General features: G+C 40.2%; 1 protein-coding gene across 2 annotated transcripts in view; it reads right to left on the bottom strand.

Moving 5' to 3' along the window:
- Positions 1 to 18,310, bottom strand: part of LYPD6B (LY6/PLAUR domain containing 6B) — a 51,007-nt gene that overhangs the window by 26,524 nt on the left and 6,173 nt on the right. Inside the window, exon 1 of one of the 2 annotated variants that reach the window (XM_065672841.1) lies at positions 5,730 to 5,812. The exons of the other annotated variant lie outside the window; for it this stretch is intronic. The gene's annotated coding sequence lies outside the window, so the exon portion shown is untranslated. Of the gene's footprint in view, positions 1 to 5,729; positions 5,813 to 18,310 lie in introns of those variants that run through there. 2 annotated transcript variants of the gene reach the window in all.

The following is an 18,310-nucleotide window of genomic DNA, read 5'->3' on the forward strand; positions in this document are numbered from 1 at the left end:
CAGCTACTGAGCCCAGGGAACAGTCTTCTCACTATTTTTATAGAGACATGATATCTAGAGCAACCATTTTATTTTTAAATAAAATTAAATTTAAATAAAATTTTTAAATAAAATTAAATGGGGCTTGCCCATGAAGGTCATTCAAAGAAGAAATCAAGTGCTCACAGAGAAGTGTAATGACTGTTCAAAAGCAACTGATAAAATTTGTCTTGGCTCTCGGGGGATGTGTGCATTAAAGAAACATGGACAGAGTCAGTAGGCACATGCTTTGAGTATGCTTCTCTCTCCCTGTAAGGGGAAATATCAGTCAAAATATTTCCTCTTGCACCAGAAGCTATTTTGAAGTGGATCTAACAGAAGAGGTACTTGCAAACTCATGCTCCAATGCTCGTTACTAATACACCACCCCAGGTATTCTTGCACCATTTGAAAAAAAAAAAAAATAGAATTTACACATAAATTACACCAAAAAAATATTTAATAATTAAATCACCTTATTAACCTGAAGATTATGTATACTAATTAGCACAGCGAAGATGCTGCACTTTGCCCTCTTTGTGCTCCTAAGCACAAAGCTTCCAGCAATACAGTTTGTACCCGTCCGAGGGCAAGGGGGTGAGCGTTTTTCCCCATCAGGACGCTGTCTCTGCAAGGCGCTCAGCACTGGCACAGGGGGATGCCTGCACTCACTGCCCCAGCCCAGCCACTGTGCAGCCTCAGGGATGCATTGCTCTGGCTGTGCCATCCTCTGGAAAGCTGCTTAGCCCAAAATAATGCATTCCAGGAGCACAAGAAAATGTGCTTTGGTCAAAACAACTGGAGCTTTCAAAAAACAAGAAAGTTTTCCTTAGAAATCCAGAGGCTGGACTTTAAAAGGAGCATTATTTTTTTATTATTTTATTTTTTATAATATCTTACCAGAATATTTTCTTTGAGGCTAAAAAAAAATAAACTCTTTAATGGCATATTGTTTTGTTTCTACTTTGGAACTAAAAGGAAAGTTGAGCAGAAAATGGTTAAGAAATAAACCCCAGAATATTTTGGAAAAGAGAAGCTGGAGTGAAAAAAAATAATTTAAAATCTAATTTTTGCTCTATGATAAGAACAACAAAAAAACCACAGAGCGTTAAAGGGCAGTAAAATAATCCTGTTCATTGAAAGTAATATCAAAACTTGCCATTGACCTCTGCAGGGCCAGAATTTAACCTCAGAAAAAGAAATTCTACAGAACAGGATACATCTACCTAAATGCTGATAGAGAAGGTAAGATTAAGTCATTCTGATCACTCCTTTTCTATTCCTACATTACAAATAATATTTTAATCTTAATTTTTCCATGTTACTCAACAAAAATTGTGGAAGAAGTATTCCGACAATAGAGGAGAAAAGGCTGTAAGTCACCATCAAAAGATGATTTAAAGTAGAAAGATAACTTTGAAACAGATAAAATTATGAACAGCACTTTCACAATTAGCTTAAAGAACTTTAAATATCCAATCATGTTACGAGCCTATTATATTGCAAAAGATGTGAGATGGGAAACAAGCAAGCAAACAACAAAACTGAAACTGTTTCGCATGGACCAGATTAGCATCTGGGCACAGAATTACAGTTGAGATTCCTTTTGGAGGATGTCAGCACTTTTCCATAAATTTGGAGTCCAAAAAAGGGGATGAAACAATAGAAATATTCTTGGGCACAATTTTAAATTAAATGAAGATGAATCTCCCTTGATATACGGGAGATGATATAACTCATCAACAACTTGTAAGACTAAGGAGGAAACAGATGGTGAGGGAACCAAAGCAGTAAGTGGCTGTGAAAGCACAGCTGGAGAAAACAAGTAAGAACAAAAGACAAGACAGCCTGTACTGAAAAAAAAGATGCATTTACATATGGCTGAACCGTACCAGAATCTCTTACATTTGATTATCCAAATGCAAAAATCAGTCTTCTCACTTCTGGTCCTCTTAGCACCGCAGCTGCTCTTTGGCTCTTTGTAGGTACGCAGCTGTTAGATCAAAATACATGGTCTGCTGGTGGATATGAAGAGGGAGTTTTTAGTTGGTACAGATCTGTTGCGAGAACATCATGCCATCCAAACAGCTAATCCAAGTGACAGCGGGGGACAGAACAGTACTGAAAAAGCTATAACAGGATTCAGTAAAGCATATAGTGATCAAATAAGTAGTCACCACTTAAGTATGCAGCAAGTATATTTGAACTTAAATTATCTATTGGAGGCTGGCTCTCAATATATGAATCTTGCCTTGCTGCTTCCCATGCAGTACTGTTTTATTAAGAGCGACCGAAATCAGGTGATGTGACCAATGAAGCTTTTTATCCTTACAGATCAATTTTCTTTGCTCTGTGATCATTCATCACTCCTTCACTGAAAGGAAGTAGTAGGTCAAATATTTTTCTAAATGGAAAGAAAGTTTGCTTGGTTGCATTGTATCATCTGTAAGCCCCTCCTTCATCCTTTGAATAAAAACACTTGTAAAGTTTTGCAGTAAAATACAGCATCTTCTAGGACTTCTCACATGATGCTTCTTCTAGGACAGTTATTAATAACTGTTAAGATGGGCTTTAAAAACTGTTACAAAATGGGAACTTGATAGCCTCTTCTGCTGCATTTTATAATTGAGAAAACAGATACGTTACACTTAAAACACACACTGAATATATCCAGTATGGTCTATCACACCAAGAGGAAAGGAAAGAAGAGATGTCTAATTCACTTGCAGTCTTATTTCTACTAGACACCACTTGGCAATACTGTCAGTGAGAATAATATTTTAAAGTTGATGAAACACCTAATTTCTAAAATCCGAACACCCTGGGCAGTCAGGCAGAAATGCTAGAAATTGACATCTGAAAGAGTACTACAACCAAACACTCTCACCACAGCCTGAGGAGCACTTTTTAAGGTAGTGTGTGTCTTGAAGAAAGATGGAGGCCTTTCCCTGCCTTCAGCAGCCTGATCTCAACTGTGTTTTTTTTATTCCCTGGCCTGGCTGGCTATGACCTCCCCCTGCTCAGGCTCCGCAAGCACCAAACCTAAACCATGCCACACCACCGCTGCTCTTTTAGCAGCAGTGCCAGCGCCATGCCCTCGTCAAGTTGCCACCAGGGCTGAGGACTTCAAGTAGGAGAGAGCTGAAAGAGGCCACGGAGTCAGCAAAAGCCCCAAGCATTTCCTGGCCACCATCTGCTGCTCTCAGAGTAACCACTTGCAGCAGAAAGCCTTCCCACCTCATCGCAGAGATTGCCCCAATGATTTACGCGGTTGCACAAGCAGTTGCAGAAACACCCGTATCCCCTCCCCGTTCTGCAGACAGGCTGGCAGAAAAGGACCAGGGAATCAGGGAGCAGGGAAACTGCAGAGCCTCTTTTGACAGCAACAAGCCTTTAATTTACCTTGTCAGTTACCACAGATGGGAACGGAGCGTACATTGTCACGTGCCATTTTGGTTGTATTTGGGGATTTTTCCTTGGGCTTGTTTTAATAAAATCAGTTTCCTTACCAAGTTCATATCTACAGAGCTGGCACATTGATGTAGAGAAAGCAACAATCCCTAAACCACACCACACTGAAGAAATGAAATACAAATCAATACCTGCCACATACCATGCTTAAAACGCCATGAAAAATCCCATTTAACAAGTGTCCTCCAACATACCAAATGAAACCATTAAAAAAAGTTAAAATAGAATAAGCTTTTCTCATTTAAAATGACTATCACGAAATGAAAATCAATACTTGTTAGCAGTTTCTTTTTTCTGGAGCATCTCTAAAAGGAGGGGCTCATTACACAGCATCTGATAAGTTCTTGGCAGAGTTTGATGATGAACAATGGGACTCTGTCTGGAAGTCCACTAAGAAGCATTGTCCTGCTGATCTCCAAACTGCTAAGGAGCCACAAACCAATGCATTTGCAATTTTCCCAGCAAGCTAAAGAAAGCAGGGTGGCTAATTTAATGGACTAAAGCCAAGCAGAATTGCTGCATATTCAACACCTGTAGGTCACACACTTTGCACTTGAAACATGTCAACCATAAGGACCCTCTTTTCCAGTAACACAAATCCCATTTTATTTCAAGCACACTTTTTAATTGGTTACTATTTAAACAAGTGCTGCTTTTTTTTTCTTCTTAATTTAGAAACAAGGAGAATACAATGAGAATTCAAGAACACTTTTGTGCAACAAGAGACCACATTACTTGCTTTATGTGAAGTAAAACACAGTATCTAATGCTCACTTAAGGCAAACAATTCCTTAGGCTTGGAGAAATACCCTACACATTAAAATAACCAACTTCTCCATTTCTCTCTGACTTGTAAAATGAATACAAAGACATGAAGACAAGCACACATCTACATCTCTTCTTGACGCTTCAAGAGAGTTAAAACTACACATTAGAAAATCTGAAGTCTTTGCAGGATAATTGATCACTAGGGAAAGATTGCTTTGTTTTTCCAACCTGGAACCGTATTTTGAAGTAGACAATAGGAGAAGGAAAAGACCAAAAAAGCCTTCTGCCCAAAGTAGCACTGCATTCAGTTACCTCACAGAAGAAATAAACATTTGCTTGTTTTCTTTAGTGATGAAAGCACAAACTGTAAAATACACTGAGATTGACAGAAAACATCACTAGATGCACTGCACTGGTGTTGGCTGGAACAGTTTATTTTTTTTCACAGTAGCTCATAGGGTGCTATGGATTTACGACCAAAATAGCGTTGATAACTCAGGGATGTTTAGGTACTGCACAGAGCGAAGGCCTTTTCTGCTCCTCACACCACCCACCGGCAAGGAGGCTGGGGGTGCACAAGAAGCTGGGAGAGGACACAGCCGGGACAGCTGACCCAACTAACCCAAGGGATATCTCTTACCCTATGATGTCATGCTCAGCGTATAAAGTTGGGGGAACAAGAAGGAAAGATGTGGGGAGATGGTTGGAGTGATGGTGTTTGTCTTCCCAAGTTACTGTTAGGTGCTTTCCTGGAGATGTCTGAACACCTGCCTGCTGATGGGAAATGGTGAATGAATTCCTCATTTTGCTTTGCTTGCATTCATAATTAAAGAAAACATGCACTCCATAAATTTAAAAATGTTATTTGCAGCACAGGAGAGTGACTACGGATGCGAAGTGCTCTGCATCACTGATGAATCAGGAAAAGTGCAAGTTACATGTCATTTCCCAGAAGAGAGAACAATCTACATACATCCCATGCACTTAGGAGAAACTATAGGGTGTATCAGCTGCTCAACTGCACAGACAGATTCCTAGCACAAAGACTCTCCCCTGCCCCACTTTCTGATCACACCCTTGGACAACCTGCTGTACAGCCTGCCAGACCCAGCTAGCATCACCTCCTCTTTCCTTGTTCTGTCAGTCACTTGGATATGTTACCTAGATCACTGAGTTTTTCTCCAGAGTTTCACTGTCAATGTAGGCATTAATAATTTACTGATTCCAGCTTAGTGAATAGATGGTGTAACACCCCCTGCAGCCTGCTCCTGCTCCTAGCTGAAGAAAGCCAGGGGTTTCAGCCTCTCCTGTGCTCCAACCCCTGATCATCCTGGATACCTCTGCTGGACCTTCTGCACTTCATCAGTGTCTTGTTTGTACTGGGTGTACAGAAACAGGCTGCATCATCAACAGCCTGATCAGCAGGTCAAAGGATACGATTCCCCCTTCTACTCTGCTCCATGAGACCCCACCTGCAGTGTTGTGTCCAGCTCTGGGGTCCCAACATAAGAAAGACATGGACCTGTTGGAGTAAGTCCAGGGGAGGCCATGAAGATGCTCCCAGGGCTGGAGCACCTCTCCTATGGAGGCAAGCTGAGAGAGCTGGGCTGGTTCAGCCTGGAGAAGAGAAGGCTCCAGGGAGATCTTACAGCAGCTTCCAGCACCTGAAGGGGGAACAAGAAAGCCGGAGAGGGACTTTTTACAAGGGCAAGTAGGGATAGGATAAGGGGGAATGGCTTTAAACTGACACAGGGAAGATTACATACTAGGAAGACATTCTTCACTTGTGAGGGTGGTGAGGGACTGGCACAGCTTGCTTTGCTTCTGTTGGAAGAGGCTACAATTCTGTTTCAAACACATTCTGAAGTCTTGCAGTCAGTGTAAGTTAGTTTACAAAGGAGGCTTCAGCGCAATCTCAGATGCCTCTTCTAATTTCACAGTCTCCATCCAGACACTTGCTGAGGCCCATTCACCCTTGGCAAGCTTCAGTAAAACCTCCTGGTCCCTAGTTTGCCCTACGAAAATGAATTTCACTACAAACATGTTGTCTGGTTCTAGACACTGCGTTACAACAAAATAAAAACTTAACAGAATTTAATTTGTGGGAAAGATTTGCTAGCTTTTCAAAACAAAAAGGTTGTTGCCTTGGTTATTTGGGTTTTGGTTGGGTTTTTTTTCCCACAAAAAAGACAAGCAGGCAGATATTTAAAATACTTTAATTGTCCCAATTCACTTCCATGCCCATAATACAAATTAAAACATGGAATACTGAGAGGATTCATGAATAGTAACTCAACACCCACACAAAATACTTCCAATATGGCCTTGTAAGAGGTCTGCGAAGGTCACAGGGAACTTGGTAACAACTGGCAGCTTTCATCAGTGCAGCAGTTCAGTAGTAGGTATAATACTATCAGACACTCAACTGTAGAAAACAAGGTATTAAAGCCTATACAAAAAGGCACTGAGGTTTCTTCTGGGATGGGTATAAATATGTACCAGGAAACAGTACTAAAAAGAGGGGGAAGAGAAGAAAGAAAAGGATGGTTGTGTAAGAGCCGAGAATTCTAAATATTTCTAAGTAAGCTCGGCATAACATCAAATAAAGAAAAACCCTCAAATCCCTCCCACCAGACAGTCTGTATGTATGCAAAACATTTTCGCCACCATAGGCACCATATAAACAAATAACTATACCCTGTTAACAGGCCACGTGGCTGAGAGGCAACAAACCCTGCCAAATATGGCACAGAAACTTCCAAAAACCACTACAAAGAAGCACTGGTCAGTGCCAGCATCCTAGCCTACATCAACTGCTCTCCTATACTGATGCCATTTTGCCTTGCACTGACACACTAGGAGATAAAAATAAATGAAGAACCCTTTTTTTCCCGCCCTATAATATCCAGTGGTGTTTTTGGTAATGGATTTCTGTATTATACACAGCATTAATTTTTTGTTATTTGAACTACACAGCTGTGCCTTTACACTTATATAAAGTGTATCAGACAGCTGGAGCACCTCTGCTGTGGAGACAGGCTGAGAGAGCTGGGCTTGTTCAGCCTGGAGAAGAGAAGGCTCCAGGGAGATCTTAGGGCAGCTTCCAGTACCTAAGGGGGGGCAACAAGAAAGCTGGAGAGGGGCTTTCGACAAGGGCTTGTAGGGATAGGACAAGGGGGAATGGCTTTAAACTGACACAGGGTATATTGAGATTAGGTATTAGGAAGAAGTTCTTCCCTGTGAGGGTGGTGAGGCCCTGGCACAGGTTGCCCAGAGAAATACTGGCTGCCCATCCCTGGCAGTGCTCAAGGCCAGGTTGGACAGGGCTTTGAGCAACCTGGTCTAGTGGAAGGTGTCTCTGCCTGTGGCAGGGGGTTGCAACTGGATGAGCTTTAAGGTCCTTTCCAACCCTAACCATTTGATGATGATTTTATGATGATGATTATTCTATATTAATTACATCTCCTACAATGCTGCTTCTATCACCTTCTCTCTACCCCTGCAGTACTGAGGTCTGTTGGTTTTGTCACTCAATATGAAAACTTGGGCTTACATCCACCAGTTTGTTTTTCAAGTACAAATTTCTATTATTTTTTTTTTTTATGTATTCCTGTCCTGTGCCATTTTTAACACTATGCACTGAGCCACAAAAATGTCATTAGTATAGGCTAGAAGAACACTAATTTTCAAATATTATGAATAAACCTTGCAAAAAATCTATTCAATAAATCTTCTGAAGCTATACTGGGTGTTGCACATTAAAGTGAAGAGAAGCACAAAAGAAAAGCATGACTTTCAAACACTGGTTCTTGCTGTTAAAAAAGTCAAGTCCAATTTGTATTGTATTACTAGACCTGGTGACATGCCTAAAAACTACATCTAAAATCATAGTTCTCAGCCTTTTCAACTCTGTTTCCATGTGAGGAGCTTAATGATCAGAAAACCAAACAAGAACTCCAAAGAAGATCAGTGTCATTCAACAAAACCCTCTCCTTTTGCCTTTTTTTTTCCCCCAAATACTGCACGCATTCTTGAGAAGACAATGATGACAGATTGAATGTCAAAACCTTTAAAAAAAAATTCTAACTTTTTTTTTTTTTTTAACTCTTGAAAATAAGCATTGCTACTTTGAGCTTATACAATATGAAAGCCAAAACCGTGTAATAAAAGGTACACTTTATCTTCATTTGAAGCTAATTTAGAACCTATTACTTCTTCCACAGGTCTAATCAGATTTTACTGTAAGAAACACATTTCTTTGTTATGTTAAGATAAATATTAAGGTGTTTTATTGTGGTAATTTCTTTAAGATAGTGAATATGGTGCTGACATGCTTCAAGATAAGTTCAGGAAGCCATAACTCTGAAATTCTCTTCCCAGCATCACTCCTGGCTGCTATTTACTTTCGGAAAACCACCACCCTAATCTGAGTCTTCGTCTCGGCTCACCTATAAAACATTTTACCTTCAGGGCTGGTGCTGGTGTACGTTACAGAAACAAATGCTGATCAACCAAAACATCTAAAGTGTAATTTTCCACGGATGTTCTTTAGTCAACCTTACTCAGATGCCAGACCAGCAAAGCCCTCTGCCACAGGCTTTCTCATTGACTTCAACAGATTTATGCTTATAGTTAGATGCTTGGCTCAATAAGAGCAATAAAAAAATAAGCTAGATTAGTTCACAGTGTGATTCCAGATATAGTAGAGCTATAGCAGAGATGTCATAAAATCCTAGAATGGTCTGGGTTAGAAGATACCTTAAAGATCCTCTAGCTCCAAACCCCACTGCCACAGGCAGGGACACCTTCCCCTAGACCAGGTTGCTCAAAGCCCCGTCCAGCCTGGCCTTGAACACTGCCAGGGATGGGGCAGCCACAGCTTCTCTAGGCAACCTGTGCCAGGGCCTCCCCACCCTCACATGTATTCTAAGTTCTATAACTATTTCAAATGAGTTCAAGAGAAGGTTGCATGGACTGGAAGCGTGCTGCCATACAGTGCCTGGCAAGCTGTCTCTAGAAGAGGAAGCTGGGCTGTGGTTGCTTTGCTGCTGCTGGGACCAGCATTGGTGCATGTCTTCATCAGCTCACTAGTGTTACTGCATGAAGTGATGTCAAAATGGTTTTACAGAAAACAGCAATTTCTTCTCATAGAATAATGCTTATTTTATTATCAAAGAAAGGAAGGAAACTCGAAGGACACATCTACCGCTATGGAGAAAGAACACAGAACCCAAATAAACTGTCCATTTCAATAGGGAGACTTCAACATTCATTATATGATTAACACCATTATCACATGAGACACAGATGCAGGGGCCAGCAGGCTTTGGGGATTCCTAACTACAACTTGTATCTGCTTTCTGCTACCTAATACCTGTCCTTAAAAACTAACCTTCCAAGCAACCACACATGAACCTCCATATGCCACTGAAAATGTAACAATCGAAACAATAATTTTCTGCTTTTAAATAAAACTGATTTCTCAAGACTCAAGTTGCAGTGGGAAACAGGATCTTAAGTTTTGAGTTGTTACAAGTCTGAGCAATTAAATTTCATACAAAAACACATTAACACATGGACTACAAGTTTCTGAGGTGAGGAAAGATTAATAACCCTGTTATTTAATATACTAATATAGCTACAGGCACAGTGAATTTTCGCTGTGTCTGGTACACTATTGAGCGTTGTATTGTGTGATACATATTCACAGCCTCAGGCTTTCCCATTAAAATAGAAGATAAAATTCTAGGTTTGTAAACCACTGGTCACTGTACCGACAGGTCATCGGGCAGAGAGAGATATCTGGATGATCCGTTGATACTCAGGATGTGAAAATGCTTCCAAGTACAACCTGCTAATCCTTTAAGTTTTCACCAACAGAGACTGGAAAAAAAACCAAACCAAACTCTAGTCAAACCGTTCCTGTGTTAGAACTGATACTAGCCATGAACTACATGGCATTCATATACATAAATCCACCATCAGAAATTATTTCTGCTGAGCTGATTTGGATGAGACGGACTAATGTGATTTTGGGTTTTTTTTTTGCAGAGCTTAAAGAGCAGTTTTTTCAAGCATCTCAGTTTTAAACCACATAAAGAATTTATGTTAAAAAAAAAGTTAAAAATCAGTTAGACACAAATGAGAAACTGCCATCTTCACATTCACCCCCTCAGATGCTACCAGGATTCCCCAGGCACCTCAAAGTTTTCCATTCCCTAATCACACGAAATTTTGTTTTCAGGCACACCCTATTTTGGCAGGCCTGAGCAGCTTACCACCCTATCTTGCAGCTTAGTCTTACACTTGTATTCACAAGCCCTTCTTGAGGGTTTTATCTGAGGGGTTTGATCCAGATGGCACTCACACCAGATTCCTTCACTTGTCAGGAGTTGGGGGGGGAAGTAGTTGGAGGTAGAGGTGTTTTGCCCCACTCCGTAGCTCCATTCAACAGAAGTTAAGTGGCGTGCTTGCCTCAGATGTGGGAGATCTGGGTTAATTCTTGCTAGGATTCAGACCACCCTTTCTCCAAGAAAGTGTCCTATCAACAGTCAATCTGTTCATTTATAGCAGGAAGCTCTTGGTCTCTCTTGTTGAAACTGATACACCTTGCAAGAACATCAAAGGTCCATCCTGCAGACAGAAAGACTACATACACACAGAGCAGATGATCACCTGGGAGGAGGAAGATCTGCATTCCAGTCTTTGTTTCAGTTATCAACTCTTTACCCAATGACTTTGGCACATAAAACATCTGATTTTTTAGTGAAGATAAACGCCTGTAGTAAACTGGAATAAAGCTCCCTACTTCCAAGAGAGTCATGGTTTAAAAACCTGTATTTCCCTAGCCTCCCTCTTCTGCATACCTTCAGGCATCTTCCCACAGGAAGAACACAGGCCCTTGACGGCTGCTGTGAATTCCCTTATGTTAGTAAGGCATACTGAACACTTAAGTTAGGGTTCCAACACAGCATTTCCTTAATTTCAATACCATTTTAAGGGCTATTTCTGAAAATCTTATCAGAGTTTTAATGGATTTAGCCACGTGGCAAAGCTGTAATCGATGCAGCTGTTATAGCAGTCTATTGAAAACACTCAGGACTTGCTGCAGGGAAAATGCATTTCACCAAATTAGTTCAGACACTTCTGAGTACTGGTGATAGTTATTAACAATTAAGCCTCTTCCAAGCAGACTTAGAAGTTGATTAACTTCTTCATTCTTTACACAGAAAGGAAAGAATTCAGTTAAAGAAACCTGAATAAACAGGGTTTAAGATTCTCCCAGAAGAAAATAACCCATTTATAGGAGCACAGCTATTAGAAGAGTTCTGGCAGGATTTCCCCTTATCTACTTTCTCAAAGAATATGTACTATATTCACAATATAAACCAATGTGTTACAAGCATCTTCCTGCAGTAGTAAAATGAGTAAACCTGAAACTTTCAAAGTGACTTTATTGCTCATTTTATAGATTTTCCTAGCCCTTTGATGCGCTGCCATTCCAGAAGGCAATCTTAGCTTCATACCTTTGTTGCTACTACTCAAGTCAACCACACCCATTTCCAGGTTGTCCGTGGGAACAGCATGCGCTGGGAATTATCCAGGCATCACCCATCAGTAATCTTCACAGCAGCATACCAAATCCCACAGAGTGTCACAAAGACTTTCTGCAGCACGTGCGCTTTGGCACAAAGTCCATTATGGAGAGAAACAAAAGGTAACATGAATAAGACACAGAGACAGAAGCCACCAAGGAAAAGGCATTCTAGAAAATCAAATCTCACCAACAGCTATTTTTGAAGTAATCAGAAAAACAAGATTGGACTCTTATCTCATATTAATAAATAAAGCTTAAACCAGGCTATGTCTAAGTGCCAGAAAAGTTGAACACCCTTCTTCTAGCAAAGCAGAAGCTACACGCATGTAAGTTCTCTGCAGGTGTAAACCTCTAATTTCCAATGGGCAAAATTCCAGTGGACAATCTTTAAAAATAAAGACAATCATACTGTTACACCCATCACACAGTACTTTATTTCCAGATGGAGTAGAAACAGTTGGACTGTGAGCTGTTTCATAATCATCACATGCAAAATACTCCCTCCTGGGCAGAAAGCCTGTCTTTCCCCAATGCCCACATCCTACTCCAACCAGTGTTGACATTAAAATTACTCATCAATAACGCTGCTAATAGAAGGCACAGAACTGTAAGGCACTCCATGTATCATACATCGTTCACTTCAGCCAAAGGAGCAGTAGTGCTGAGACTGACCAAAGAATTGTAAAGCTTACACACAGTCCCAACCAAAGTATCTGGCATGGCGAAGTACAAGAAGAGGTAAAAAAAGCTATAACCAAGTAGACAGACGACAATGAAAGATACTTGCCACAAACCACAAAATTCCTATCACTACCTCTGTTTTGGGGAACAATCAAATGCTCATGGTGTTCAATTTAAACAGCCAGTTTTGAACGGAAATACTTGAGAAATATACTCCACAAAAGATTACCTAGAAACTTAGCTGCAAAGATTATTATTTTTCAGATATGTTCTGCAGAACAATCCTGCAGCAGGCTACAGTCTGGTAGAGGACAACCTACTCAACTCCAACCTGCCTAGCTGATTTGACTGAATGCTGTTCATGCAGTTCTTAACAGATTTCATATTATATTTATGTGTAAATTTTATACATTTTTCTTATATACGAACACACACACATACATGTACACACTGTGATTACTCTGGTAAAATAACTAGTACTACTAAAATATGATGGCCCTATGCATTCCCCAAATGCTCTATCTCAGAGATCACTTCACTGATAAACTTCAGTGAAAATTGAAGGAGATCATATGAGTAGCTGGGACAAGGCCCAGATTAAGCTAGTACTTGAAATAAGTTCTCTTTGCTTTTCTGTGATAACTAAGAAGCAGGAACAACAGTTAAAGAGATGCACTGTGACTGCTTTTAGTTATGTTGACTTGAAAGTGTACATACTGCCAAGTTTCACATTTCATATATTGTGTATGTCCAGACATGCAATTCAGCACACTACCAGAGCAGTCTTAACCACTGAAGTCTCTTCTATGGAAGCACTGCAGGAAAACAGTGTAGTCAAGTATTGCGGAAGGCAAATCATTACCTTTCCAGCTGCAGTGGATTGTTCTGAGAAACAGCCGCTTACTAAACTGATAACATTCCTCACAGCACATAAAGCTCCTCTCAAAGCCAAAGACAATTAAAAAAAATAAAACACAAAGAAAAGAAATTTAAATGTGAATTGTATTATCAGTCTGTTACATGTTAGCACTCACAGTAAGACAGCCCATGATCTTATCTAGTGGCGGTTAACCACAGGCAAGGTTGTAAACATGGATTTAACTAGTTAAAAGTACATTCTGACAATTCAGAGCAGATCTCAATTCCCTTTATTTTGGCAACTAAGTATGCAAGCAAAGATTTCTTTTGCAATTACACATTCTTCTTAAAAGAATTTACCGCATAATTACTTCACTATGGTGGTCAAACTACACTCAGAACACATGAAGCCACATACAGAAGTAAATAATAAATGTTTACCTTCCACCTCTGGGTATAACTAGAGGAAAAAATATGGTTTATATCCACAGAGAATAAATTAAATCCTCAGCAAGAAGAGTAAGACAAATTAGACTTTCTCATTCTCACAGAAGCAATGCCCCATTCTTGACATTATTAAAGCAAATGGGAATATTGTTCAAAACCCCCAAACCCCAGAAGTAGCTAAAGAGTTAACTGATCTATGCTTTAAAAGATCAAAAGTCTTCAAACGTACACAGAATTCCACAATTAAACATACCCAGGTAGAATATTAACACAATAAAATCAGAAAAAAACCAATCTGGAAATACTACGCCAGTACAACTCTGTCAGCACTACTTATTTTCTTGAGTACGCATCCAGAGAAGGCCAGCAACATCCTGATTCTAATTTTGAACAAGTCTTTGTACTCTACTCTGGCCACCAGCCAGAGGAACCACCACGATCTCATGGTTGTCCATCAGTTTGAACTATAGGCACCAACTGCCCAGTTTCATAGTTTATAATAACTATATGACTATTCCACTGATAAGCAACCAAACCAGACTCCGAGTGCATCCTTCCCAAGACCATCAGACCTTGAAGTCAAGCCTAAAACCATTTTCACTCAATCCTTTATAAATGATGCTTAAATCTGAGCTGTCCCCAGCAATAATGCAAGGCTGCCCAAAGTAAACGAATTAAATACTTCCTTCTCTTTCTGCACTGCCTAAATTTATCCTATGTGCATCTCTGTGACTATCAGGACTGCACACAATGCATTCACTCAGCCTTCAAAACCCCAGGATCTGTCTCTAGTTGTACTTACTCTAGCATGACAGTGGAATACAAAGACTGTTCATAAATAAATTCATGTGTCCGATGACATTTTCCAGTGTTTAGAAACCACAGGACATCTCCTCTGCTCTGCTCTTGTGAGACCCTCCCTGCAGTGCTGTGTCCAGCTCTGGGGCCCCCAACATAAGAAGGACTTGGACCTGTTGAGTGAGTCCAGAGGATGCCACAGAGATACTCCAAGGCCTGAAGCACCTCTGCTGTGGAGGCAGGCTGAGAGAGCTGGGCTTGTTCAGTCTGGAGAACAGCAGGCTCCAAGGAAACCTTAGAGCAGCTTCCAGTACCTTAAGGGGCCAACAAGAAAGCTGGAGAGGGGTTCTTTTACAAGGACATAGAGGGATACAACAAAGGTGAATTGCTTTAAACTGACATAGGGGAGATTTATATCAGATATTAGGAAGAAATTATTCCCTTTGAGGGTGAGGCACTGGCACAGGTTGCCCACAGAAGCTGTGGCTGTCCCATCCCTGGCAGTGTTCAAGGCCAGGTTGGATGGGGCAACCTGGTCTAGTGGAAGGTGTCCCAGTCAGTGGCAGGGCGGTTGGAACAAGGTGATCTTTAATGTACTTTCCAATCCAAACCATTCTGATTCCATGACAACATGATCATAACTCATTGACTTGGACACAAGGAAGATAGCTGGGATAACACAAATTAAATATCTATGTATAAACAGATATTCTGCTTCTGAGAAGTATTCCACTTCATTATGTTTCACATTAGATACATTTCAATGACAAGTCCTCATCAAGATGACGCAGTATTGAGTATATACACTACATATCCAGAGATTAAGATAGTATAGTAGTCTTAGGAAGTGTTTATTAGACCAAAGTCCTAATACCCAATTCTTTCAAAAAGCTGGTTATTTTCAGTTTCAAGTGAGTAAAAAAGAGAAATGTTTTGAGCCTGAAGACCAGATGCCCTGAATTCCAGTTTGATTTAGCACAGAGTTCATGGTGCCTGGAGGCACTTGAGGTAGACAGTGATAGCCTTAATCTCTGTCTCTAAAAGGGAAAAAGCCATGCAGATGCTAGTTAAATTAGCAGGCTGGTTCAAACAAAAACTTTTCACTCTTAAGTATCTCCCAGTACCTGTATTGCAGTGTACAGTTCAAATGATACTCTCAGTCCTACACATAATTCTGGCAGAAAAGGTATGACTCTGTTCTGCACACCAAATATCTCATTTCCTGTAACTAGTGAAGTAGAAATCCCACCTCACTTGACAAATCTTTCTTCTTGTCTAATTATACTGTAATTATTAACTTCATTTTGTTTCTTCACAGAGGAGATATTTTCGAGTCTGTGCACATTAGCTGTAAATCTGCAGCTCTTCTGTACCTCATTAATAGGTAAAACCCCCTGTTTTAAGTTTTTCCACACTAGATATAAATTTCTGCCAGTGCAGATTCTTTTTAGCCATAATCTCATACCTCTGGTAATCTCTCCAAAAGTGAGATTTATTTCAGGGAGGGAAAAGAAAGGTGGGAAGTTTTGTTTCTGCATAGAATTGTTTTGAATTTGGATCATTTCAACAAACCAGCTTGCTGAACTGTACTGAATCAACAGACCAGAGGCAGGTGGGAAACACAAAACAGCTTTAGGTATGCATACACACCCTCTCTCCCACAAATGTCGCTGGCACAGGGCTGTCGGTAGCAAAGCCTGGTCAGACTAATCAGGTATTTAAACTAAAGGTACTAAACAAAAGGTTTAGTACCAAGAAAGCGCAGAAACTGTAACATCACTGGACCTGAGTAGGCTGAAAAAGAAGTAGTGAAACAATGTAAACAGCACTTCCTCTGAGCAGGAGTGTCTGGGATTTTTTTACTGTATTGACACAATTTACGGCTCCTTATTCCCTTCAGTCAACTATCCTCCAAGGATAGTAGCCAGTGATGTATTTCTACCTTCTTCCTCTAATACCAATGAAGCCAAACAGCCAATTCTGAAATATTATAAAGAAGGAGGTAAGCAAGTCCTTCTGAACTTAACAGTGATATTGTTTTTAAGCCTAACACTTCATTATCCTTTTCAGCTTTGTTGTAACAAATGAGAATTTTCAAATCCTGTTCTACTACGTAACAATAAGTCCTGTAAAACTATAGCATATACCTCAATGAATATCATTATACTTAGTTTAATTTGTGTTTTGGCAATAATTCACATATTTAAAGCAATATTTTGGTAAATAAATATAATTTGATCTGAAACATAATTATTGAGGCACAGAGCATTGATTTCATGGCATCTGATCAAAGAAAATTCCTTATAAAAAAGCAAAACAAAAGAATTAAAACCCCAGAACAGGTAAAATCCAGCAGCCAGACATTAAACAAAATTATAATTATCAGAATGTAGCTGCTCAGTGACTGGTACTCATTACTGTAGCCTCAGTGAGGTGCTATTAGAAAAGCACTATTCAAACCACTATTAGCAAGTATTGGCCTAAGCACAGGTTATCGTCTGTTAGAAATGACAACAGAAACAAGTTTTCAGTAAGACAGTAGGCTGACATGGGAGATGGTGGGCATGAAGTGGGGAGAGTGTCCAGCATCCTTGGTAGAAGTTCCCAAGGGAAAAAGGACTGTCCAAAAAACCAAACCACCACCAACAACCACCACAGGAAGGCTTTCCTGAAACTGCAGTAATCTTTCCCTTATCTTGTGGATATCAGGCAATGTTGTAGTATTCTTAAAAAGAAAACAATTAAGAGGAACAGAATGCAGCCAAAAGCTGAAATTAGAATCCAGAATTAGCTGTGCACAGGGAGATTCCCCAGCCCTTACAACCACATGGTGTTTTATTAACTGATATATCCCAGAGGAACAGCTGCTGTGCCGGTATCTCTCACGTCTAGCTTGTTTGGACAAACTGCTTTTCTGACTTCTGTAGTCTGCGCTGTTGCTTTTCTTATATACTTGAAAAAAGTATGTTTATATAAACATCCTTTAATTTGATTCTACAAACCTTGTAAGGCATATCAGATACCATCACCTTGAACCTGTGCCCATAAGTGGAAAGTTAAATGGACATGTACTGAACAGAGACTAAGAAAGAGTCACGTCTTCAGCTATACCCGAAAATTCACCATTTACTCTATAATCCCAGTGCACTAGTGTCTGAAAACCAGATTGTTCTTGGACATCCCCAAAAGAAGGAAGAAACACTGTAATCTTGGGGTTTTTTTAAATGTTTGACCTGTAGGCTTAAAGTATGGATACAGGAGCAGACTCAAATTTTGTTGCAGCCACATTACCATGGATAGCCAAGATCAAGCAACTGACAATGTTCTCTGTCCTACCATTCCTGGATGAAACACCAGAAGATTATCCTACAGTCCTGCAACCACAGAGAGCTGGGAACTACAGAAACAACTGTAATGAAGGGTCTAAGGAAAATGTCACATTACTTGACCCAGGCACAACAGATGGAGACAGTGGACTTCAAGGAAAAATGATGACCACAGCCAGAGAACAGTGTCAGGACCCGAACACCCACCTGATGTTCTGCAGTCATGAAGCCATGCGCTAAAGGAAACATGGCCATGAGAAACTACACCCAAAATGGATTTTCTTAGTTACCAGTTGAAAGAAGGAATATCAGCTCTTTGAGCTCACATCTAACATGTTCTCCTTAC

This window comes from Lathamus discolor, chromosome 3 (genome assembly GCF_037157495.1).
Source record: "Lathamus discolor isolate bLatDis1 chromosome 3, bLatDis1.hap1, whole genome shotgun sequence".
In the NCBI taxonomy this organism is placed as follows: domain Eukaryota; kingdom Metazoa; phylum Chordata; class Aves; order Psittaciformes; family Psittacidae; genus Lathamus; species Lathamus discolor.